Below are 9922 nucleotides of genomic sequence, written 5' to 3'. Positions count from 1 at the left end.
TTTTTGTTTGTTTGTTTAAATGCATTTTATTTTTAGACAACCCACATGACATGTTTTTTCTTAAAAACAATGCCACACCTCCAAGAAAATCAAGGTAGTCAATTTCGGCAAATTCTTTCTGTTAAGGACCAGTTAGCAAATATTTTGAACTTTGTGAACCATAAGGTCTCTATCATTGTCAATATGTAAACAAGTGAGTGTAAATAAAACTTTACTTACAAAACCTGGCAGTGGGCTGAATTTGGCCCTCAGGCTGTATAGTTTGCTGACTCTTGGTCCAGAAAGAAAAATTACCAGATTAGCCCTGAGGTTGTGGCTCAGTTGGTTAAGGCTTTGTCCCAAGACAGCAAGGTTGAGGGTTCAATCCCCAAAGCACATAGAAGAATCCACCAATGACTCCACAAACAAGTGGAACAAGTCAATGTTTCTGTTTCTTTCTCTCATTCTCTCTTTCATCCCCCCTCATCTCTCTCTAAAAATCATTAAATTTAAAATCTTTTTAAAATAATAAAGGCTTTATTTTAAAAAAAGAAAATTCCCAAAATTATATCAGAGGTTGCCTCTGTGAAAGAACCAGGACTGGGGCTTAGGGGACAAAGGAGGCTATTAGCTCTGTCTGTTATTGGTAAGCATGCTTCCACATGGTATTTATCTACCTTGTCATTAAATAAACACTTACATGGTATAGTGCTTCCCATATGGCAAGTGCTATTCTAACTTTATAAAGTAATTAAATTCATTTCTGCCTCATAACAACTTTAAATAAAAACTATCATTATCCACATCTTACAGATGAGGAAACTGAGGCACAGAAAGATTAAATAGGTTTGCTGGGGGTCCCACACTTGTCAGCGGTGGAGCCAGGATTGAAACCCAGCAGCCTAAGCTCAGAGATTGAACATCAGCACTATTTTTTTAGTCCTGCTGTGCTGTTCTTTTTTTAAATAGTGCTCTAATATTCTAAACCAGCCACTTTAATCAAGAATTCCATTTTTATACTAAAGGAAAAGCCTGAGTGGAAAAAGAAGCCATTTTCTCTCTTTATGCTGAGACCATGAAACACTGTCCTTTAACTGGAGTGAATAAAAAGCCAAGTTGAACATATATGATACTGAATGCCATACTTCCCACTGGATCACAAGTTCTGGGGAAGGAAAGTTGCACGGAAGAGAGTCCAGATTTTAAAGACACAAAATCCCAAGTTTGAATCCCAGCTCGGCATTTCCAGACAAGTCACTCAACCTCTCTGAGCAATGGCTTATCCATTGGCAAAACAGGCACATACCTACATGCCTTAGGGGCTGCCGTCACCTTGCAATGGGATTTGCATGCAAAGCACTCAAGAGAGTGTTGAGAAATGGACATTACATAAATTCCTGCACAGTTGGAGGACTTCCTGTTTGTCTGACAGGGAAACCAGAGCCTGCTCTGCCCACAGCCACAGTTTCATCTCCTGCCAAAGGCTAAGAGAAGGATTATAGCCACAAGGGCGACCTAAGAAGTGACTTCTGAGGCAAATCCCTGATGGGCAGGCCCAAGGCACCATCAGAACCCCATGATAGTCTGGGAGTGGAAGAAGTTGAGGATGGGAAGCAGCATCTAAACCCTGAGAGTAATTATCTGCAAGTTATAGTTCACTGATTGCTGAGTATCCCAACCCAGGAGACCCAAATCCAGGATTGGCAAGGGGCCCATTTTAAAAGTGGGCAAGGTGAGGCCCAGAAAGCTGCATGGCTGGTTATGAATGAGCCTGGAAAGGCATCCACCCATTCTTCCAGGCTTTCTGACCCAGGAGGTGCCAAAGCCAACCTCATCCACAGAATGTGCTGGCTGGGCCAACTGGGTCTCTTTGAACACATGCTGTAAGTGTCCTTAAAGGGATGTGCAGGCTGCAAATCACTGTCATCTCAGGGCTGCCAACTTTAGTCATGTGTCAGCATCTCCGTGTCCCACCACTACCATTACCCCATCCCTCAAAGGGAGTTTTCACTATCAGCCTGGGGTATTGTTATCCAGTTTGATAGAAGCAACGGAAGTTCAAGATTAGAGTGTCAGTCCTTCCAAAATGGCCTAGGAACTGGATTGGGCATGGGGGAAAAGGTGTTCCCTAGGGGAAGAGGACTGCGGGATCTGGCAACAGACTTCCTGGATTCACACCCTGACTCTGAATTTCTGGGACCATTCATCAGCACTCCAGTCCTTACCAGGGACCCCTCCAGATAAGCCCTGCCCTGGGAGAACTGTCCCTTTAAGACTCTGGTGGGCAGGTCCAGCCATTTTCATAGAGCTGACTGTGACACATTTCTATCTTCCAAATTCCAGGCCCAAACAGGAAGTGAGTCACCACAGGAGAATTCGTGGCTCCCAGCCTCAGGCAGACTAGCAAGGCCAACCAAGGGCCGGCTCCCTGTGGGGGTCAGGCCTTTGTGGAGTGTATGACTGATTTGTAAATGGAGGAACAAGATTTCAGCATCTACTTGCATTACTGAATGGCGAGCAACTAGAGAAAGTCTCAAATGCAATCCAAGTTCATCTGAGTTGACCAGTCAAGCAGGTCACATGGGCATCTTTTGGTGACTGGCCAGGCCAGATCTCAAACAAGAGGTTACTGAACACACACTCAAGCCAGCTAAATGATTTATGTGCTCATAACACTATGAGGCAGTTACTTTTGTCATCCCTATTTCGCAGGTGAGCAAACTGAGGCCCAGGTTAAAGTAACTTGCCCTAGGTCCTTCCTGCCCCATTTCCCAATTCTCTTGAGTTTGAAGCCACAGATCTGGGTTCAGATCCTGGTTTGGCCACCCCCCTTAATCTTTCGTTTCTAACCTGTAAAATGGGGACCCCCTCATCCTTCAAAAACTATTTACTGGATGCCTACTGGGTGACAGGCACAAAGGCAGGTTAAAGAGTAAACACTGACTCCAGGAAACGCTGACCAACAAAAGTACACCAAGTAAATAAAGTCACAAGACATAATGAAAAACAAAGGGCAGATAAAAATGCAGGAGGGGGACAACCAAAATGAATAAAAAAGTGACAGCCTTTTTAAAAAGTGGGTAGAAGGGCATCCCAGGAGCAGATGCAAATCAAAAGAATTCCACAGTGAAATAAGCCAGGCAATGAAAGAAAAATACCACATGATCTCACTCATTTATGGAAAATAAAGAACATTATAACCTGATGAATAAAAAGATACAGAGGCAGTAAAGCACCCAACAGACTGTCAAATTACAGCGGGAAGTGTTGGGGAGTGTTGGGGAGGGAGGGAAATAGATCAACCAAAGGACTTGCATGCATGCATATAAGCACACCAATGGACACAAGACACTGAGGGGAGTGGGATGAGGGCATGCGACAGGGGGTAGGGGAGGCTGGGGGAAGGTCAATGGGGGAAAAAAAGGGAGATATACGTACTACTATATGTAATACTTTAAACAATAAAAAAAAATTTTAAAAAGGATTCCACAATATTCCTACAACTTGCAGCTGGAGTAAATGTTAACCAGAAGCTTCAAGGTTCCAGTGGGGTGGCCCCAGACCCTACCATGCCCAGGGAGGAAAATCCTCATTGCTGGCACCGAGAATGCCAGCTGGGATGACAGCAGGCATAGGTCAGACCCTGGTCCTCCCCAACCTCAGACAGCACCAGCTCTACACCTAGGTGCTGGAAATAACCCACCCCCTCCCCTTTTAATCCCACCCTCTGTCTTCAAGGAGCCTCCCCCACTGCTGGGCTGTGAGCCTGTGCCAGGAGGTAAACAGTCACCAGTGATTCTACACGGGCCCACTACTCATGCCCAGGGAGGCCACTGCTCTGGCTTCCACAGCCGGAAGTCCACTGCATGGTGGCCTCAGCAGTCAGGAGTCGTTTTAAAACGGGATTTCACTGGGATATCAGGTCCCAGGCAGCTTCACAGGAGCCCACCTGCTGTCATGTTGCACGTGGCTGTGAGCTGCTGGGAACAGACTGTTCCTTCCCTGGGGTGGATGTCACCAAGGCCATTCCTGGTGACATTCCCTGCACATCAGCACATTCCTCCCCCCTCCCCTTCTCACTTGGGAACAGCCTCCAACCTTAATCACCCCTTACCAGCCTCAAGACAATTTGCCATCCACTTCAAACCCCCCCACCCACGCCACCCCTGTGGAAAAATGAAGAGAATACTATCTTGTAGCCACTTCCTAGTAGCCAGGATTAAGAATTCAGTGCTCACCTTGAGTCAGGTTCCCTTAGGCATCCTCACAAACAGTCCTCTTTACAGATGAGGAAACTGAGGCAGTGTCTAAAGAACTTGCTAGGATGGGTTAGTGACACCGTAATCACAAGGCTCTAGGACTTCCAGGAACAGCGGCAGTGAGGGATCCACAAGAGTCCTTGGCATGCCCAGCCCAACACAGGGCGGTGGCCACAAAGCCAGGCACTGACTGAAACATCTGGTCAACTGGTAAATGGAAACAACAGTACCTACCCAACAGCAGAATGAGCTCCCAGGAACTTTAGACCTTGCTCATGAATATTCATTACACAGTAAAATATGCAGATCGGTATAGGCTGGTCAGAGCTCCACCCAACTTTAATTGAAAGTGCGGTTTAAGAATGTACATGACCTTTTTTGTAGGTTTCAGGAAAACATAGATAGGTCCATGTAAGTAGTTAAGTACACCCAGTAATTCTTGACAAGGTAGGGAGATGTGGTGTCTGTAGGGATGTGGATGAGTGCACCCCACCCTGATTTTGGGAATTGCTCTTGTAACAGGATTCCAAGTGGAGCCAGCATGCTCGAGGAACAAGATTCTTCCATTTTCTGCTGTGGTCACCAACCTTGGCATTGGCCCTGCTTCCCTCATGGCAGCAGGCCGGCCACACAACTCAGGCTCACCTGCACACAGGATAACATCCACAAGCTGACTGCTCAGGAAGACTCCTCCTTGAACCTTTCTGTACAATTTTCCCCGAAGTGTAATGTTTTAAATGTCAACAGAGGTAAGCGAATGGTAGGACTTAGAATCCATTTTCTTGAATTAGCCTTTTCCATGCCAGACCTTTGGATTTAGTGCAAATAGGGAGTCAAGGATCTGTATTGTAACCCTTTACCACAGGGGACAGCCCTCCCCCTCCCCGCCCCCAGGTGGAGACTCCCCTCCTGGTGAGCCAGCACTCCCCTCACCCTGGGGCCTTGTGGATGTGAACTTCCTCCTGCCCACTGCCCCAGGCCCTGGTCATGTCCAGACTTCCTCAAAGCCTGAGGATCTAAAGGTGGATGAGCAGGAAGCATGAGGGGAAAGACACAGGCCTCAGACAGCTCCAGCTGCCCTCAGCCTCAGGGCTACGCAAGGAAGCCCAGACCCATGGGCCATCTGTCCAGGAATAATCTGTAAAGAACCAAAGTAGCCCTAGCTGTTTTAGTTCAGTGGATAGAGTGCTGGCCTGCGGAGTGAAGGATCCCAGGTTCGATTCCGGTCAAGGGCACATGCCTGGATTGCGGGCTTGATCCCCATTGTGGGGCGTGCAGGAGGCAGCCGATCAATGGTTCTATCATTGATGTTTTTCTCTCCCTTCCTCTCTTAAATAAAAATATTTTTTAAAAAGGCAAAGTAACATTCCCCTCGGAATTCTCTGCAGAATGCACTGGAGGTCCTTGGATGCTGGTTCTCTACCAGAGGAACTGGAAAAAGGCTGGTGCCTGGTCCCATCCGACAGAATCCCAGTTAGTTGGTCTGAGCACATTCTGACCACGGCTGATCCTGTGAGAACCTCTGAACTGAAGGGGAAAGGAAATGGGAACTGACTAGGGTGGATCCCAGGAGAGCTCCCCTCACAGTCTAAAGAAATTTTATCCAGCCAGCCAGTGAGGTGACCGCATTTAATGGCTAACATGTGAGTGCTTACCATATGCCAGCCATCATCCTGGGCTTCATCATCTTGGCACAGATCCAAGGCAGGGGCTCACCTACATCGCACCGACCCCGAAGTCCTGCTCTTGAGACTGTTAGGGCCCATGAGGAATAACAGGGACTTTTCATAAAAACCTAGAAAATTTCTTCAAGTCACCTTTTACCTACTCACTCATTCAAGAAATGTCCACGTACCTACACAGGGCAGGGTGCTGCCTTCCAGAGAGCCAGGTTTCCAAACTGGTTGTGGAAGCAATGCAGTTCACATACAGCATACTGTAATGTTTTAAATGTAAACAGAGGTAAGCAGATGGTAGGACTTAGGATCCAGTGTACCAGACACAGGTAAGAGAATGGGTCTCTACAACTCGTATTACTTATGGTGGAGGTGTCTCTCTCCACACATGAGGTCTTGATGGGAAGTATTTCTGTGGATCACAGTGCAAACCATTGAGCAACACAGAGATGGTCAAGAAATAAGCCATAATATACAGAATGTAATTGTGTTTGCAAACAGTTCTATGTGTATGTTAACTAGGAACCTTCAAACAAACCAAAACTGCTCGACAGTCATCAATTTCTAGATGCGCCATGAAATCAACACTGCCACTGTGGTTAACACAACCTTGAACAAAAGAAGATGGGGAGAGTCCTAGCTGGTTTGGCTCAGTTGATAGAGCGTTGGCCTGCGGAATGAAGGGTCCCAGGTTGTGGGTATAATCCCCAGTAGGAGGCGTGCAGGAGGCAGCCAATCAATGATCCTCTCTCATCATTGATGTTTCTCTCTCTCTCTCCCCCTCTGAAATCAATAAAAATATATTTTAAAAAACTAGGACAACTTTTGAAACTCCCAAAGCAGCTCCACACTAACAGCAGCTCAGAAAACACGCCCACCAGACTTGAAAGGAAGTAATGTCACAGACCTCACTAATGTGTACAGCTGTGCTAACAGGGGGCTGCATCAAAGCCCTTGCACAGTACACACCAAACGCTTCAACTTTGGTTCACAAGGCACGGCGCCCTGACTTACCTGAGCATTAAGCACTAAGGTTAAGCTACCTGTAGTTGCTGGTCTGTGGCATCTCCTTGGCAGGCATTCAACCTGTCTGAAAAATAGGATCTTACTCACATGTGGACAAGCTTTCACAGCACACAAATGTCACTGTGTATTTGTTACCTACCCTTCCCCCTCAACCCATCTGATTTCAAACTGCACCAAAACAAGGTGAAATCAGTCTAATTTCAAGACTGGAACTTCCAAATTCCCATCAACCAGAATGACATCACTACAGTGCATTATCCAGCACTAAATTACCACTGATCAATCGGCGTATTTTAATGGCTACATACATGAAATACTTATAACACAGAAAGTGATTTGGAAGATTGCTCTCCAAAACTAGTCAGTTTTTACCTGTGAGGAGGGTGAAGGAGGACAATATGCTATAAAAGGACCTGTATACTAACATCTAACATTTTTTTACAGAAATTCATGTATTAATTTGTTCCGCCATTCCAGACTCCTAAAGGGCTCCACTGAAGGCAGGCAGATTACAAATGTAGATGTAAATTATTCATGGAATCTAGATCATTAAGCTTCATGTCATTTTTTCTTAATATTATACCTATTTCACAGATGATGAAACTGAGCCCAGGGAGGCCCAGGTTCCCACACATACTAGTAATTATCATTCAAATCCACATAATTTCAAACTAAGGTTCTTTCTCCATATGAGGGGGCAAAAAGCAAATAAAACCGTAAGCTCCCTTCTGCTACAAGTAGTATAGATAGCCAATCTTGGCTAAGACATAGGGACAAAGGCACACTGTCATCACCTTGTTCATAGAAGTATTTACTGTTCCTTGCAGAAAGTACTTTGGGAGGACTTACCAATGTCTTAAATTTGAATTCCTTTAAACCAGCAAGTTTACCTACAGAAATACATCCTATAGAAACCTAAGGAAACTGGGTTGCCTGGCCAGCGTGGCTCAGTGGTTGAGCATGGACCTATGATCCAGGTCACAGTTCTATTCCCGGTCAGGCCACATGCCTGGGTTGCAGGCTCCATCCCGTGTGGGGTGTGCAGGAGGCAGCCAACCACTTATTCTCTCTCATTACTGATGTTTCTTTCTCTCTCTCTCCCCCTCTCCCTTCCTCTGAAATCAATAAAAATATATTTTTAAAGAAACTAGAATATTCACTGCTGTGCAGTATACTAATTATAAAAAACTGTGATTCCCATTAAGGGCCACCCATACAATGAAGTACTATTAGGTCATAAAACATCACCACATAAATTCTTATGCAGAAAGATATGCATATACTATAACCAATTGTGTGGCCTAATTTTTGCAGTTTTAGAGGTTTGTTAAATCATTAATTCAATACAAATAAAATGAGGGGACATCAGAAACTTGGAATAGCATCAATGAAACTTCTCAGTTTTGCTGAGGGCTACAAGTTTGTGTTGAATCCTCAAAACACTCTCATGTCACAGGCTTCTATCTGCTGAACTTAAGAAAACATGCATGTCCCATCACAGGAAGTAAAACCCTGGATCTCATCATGTCAAATGCATCAGTCCAACACATGGGGGTATCAACCAAAATACTGTCCCCACTAAAACATCACACACCTCAGACACATTCTAATGTGGAGTCTGGAAGGTCATCTGAACTGATCGAAGTTTTAACAGCTTTCAAAAGGGGTTGGGGAGAGCAGGCACTATAAACATCAGATCAGAATAATCTTCTTTAATTAATAAATCTTAACTTTAATAAACATGGGTTTTGCCCTAGCCAGTTTGGGTCAGTGGATAGAGCGCCGGCCTGAGGACCAAAGGGTCCCGGGTTCGATTCTGGTCAAGGGCAGGTACCTTGATTGGATATTCCTACCCTGCCCAGGACCTGGTAGGAACTCAGGAAGAAGGCAACCGATGGGTTTCTCTCACATCTATGTTTCTCTCTGTGTTTCCTTCTCTCTTCCACTCTCCCTAAAAATAATGGAAAAATATCCTCTGGTGAAGATGAACAAACAATAAAACATTAAAATAATAATAATGAAACAAACAGGGATTTTTTTTAACTTGTTTGCAGGGACCTTCCAAGTCACTCCATTCCTAGAGGACAGAATGTATTTCTGAAGATTCCCAACTTCATCACCAGACACCTAAGGAATCAACCTAACAAAGTGACAGTTGTATGAAATAGAATGCAATGAAATTTACTAACAGTCACTACATGCCTCTAACAATCTAGGCAGTAATCATGCCAAAAATTTAAGGATTTGTTCATAAGTTTTCTAAAATTAACTGTGCTGCTCCATATCCCTAAACTAAAGGCCCCATTTCCAAATCACCTCTTGGTATCTTGCACCTTCACTGCACTCGGGTTAGCTCACCCTCATGGTCAGACCTTGGCCATACCCTTGCTATACAGAGAGCTTGCCCAACTTTCACTGCTGTAGGGAAACCTTAAGACCCAAAGCTGTAATTAAAAGTTTAGTGAGTTCCAATAGCCTTTAGGGAAAAAATGTAGGCTACTTCTTTTTTAAAAGCCTGGACTTCATTTTATTACAAAGAGTTATTCAGATGTGATGAGCACAACAAAACTACAGACAAGCCCCATGGTTTTTTGGTGTTTTTTTTTTTTAATATTTATTCATTGAATGATTTAGGGTGTGTACCACTACTCCAGTTGGATAAACCACATTGAATTTGACTGCAGGTCTTCAGATTCAACCAAATATTTCCATTAATTTCGCTCTATAAAATACCAGACATTATAATTAAGGTTTTAATGCTTCAGCCATACTCAGAACACTGCAGTATATGGATGACTTCAACCCACTCATGCCAAGTTAGGATGAAAGGAACAGAACTAATGAGCTATGATGTCTGAATCTGATAATCTATCTCAAGATGAAAAGAGATTCTGTTCCCCAAAAGCAAAGTGTTAAGTTTTAAAATTCAGCCTACAATGTTCTCAAGAGACTGGGGGGAGAAAAAAAATAATCATTTTAAAA

Source organism: Plecotus auritus (assembly GCF_963455305.1).
Source record: "Plecotus auritus genome assembly, chromosome: 7".
Classification (NCBI taxonomy): domain Eukaryota; kingdom Metazoa; phylum Chordata; class Mammalia; order Chiroptera; family Vespertilionidae; genus Plecotus; species Plecotus auritus.
This window is presented reverse-complemented; position numbering follows the sequence as displayed.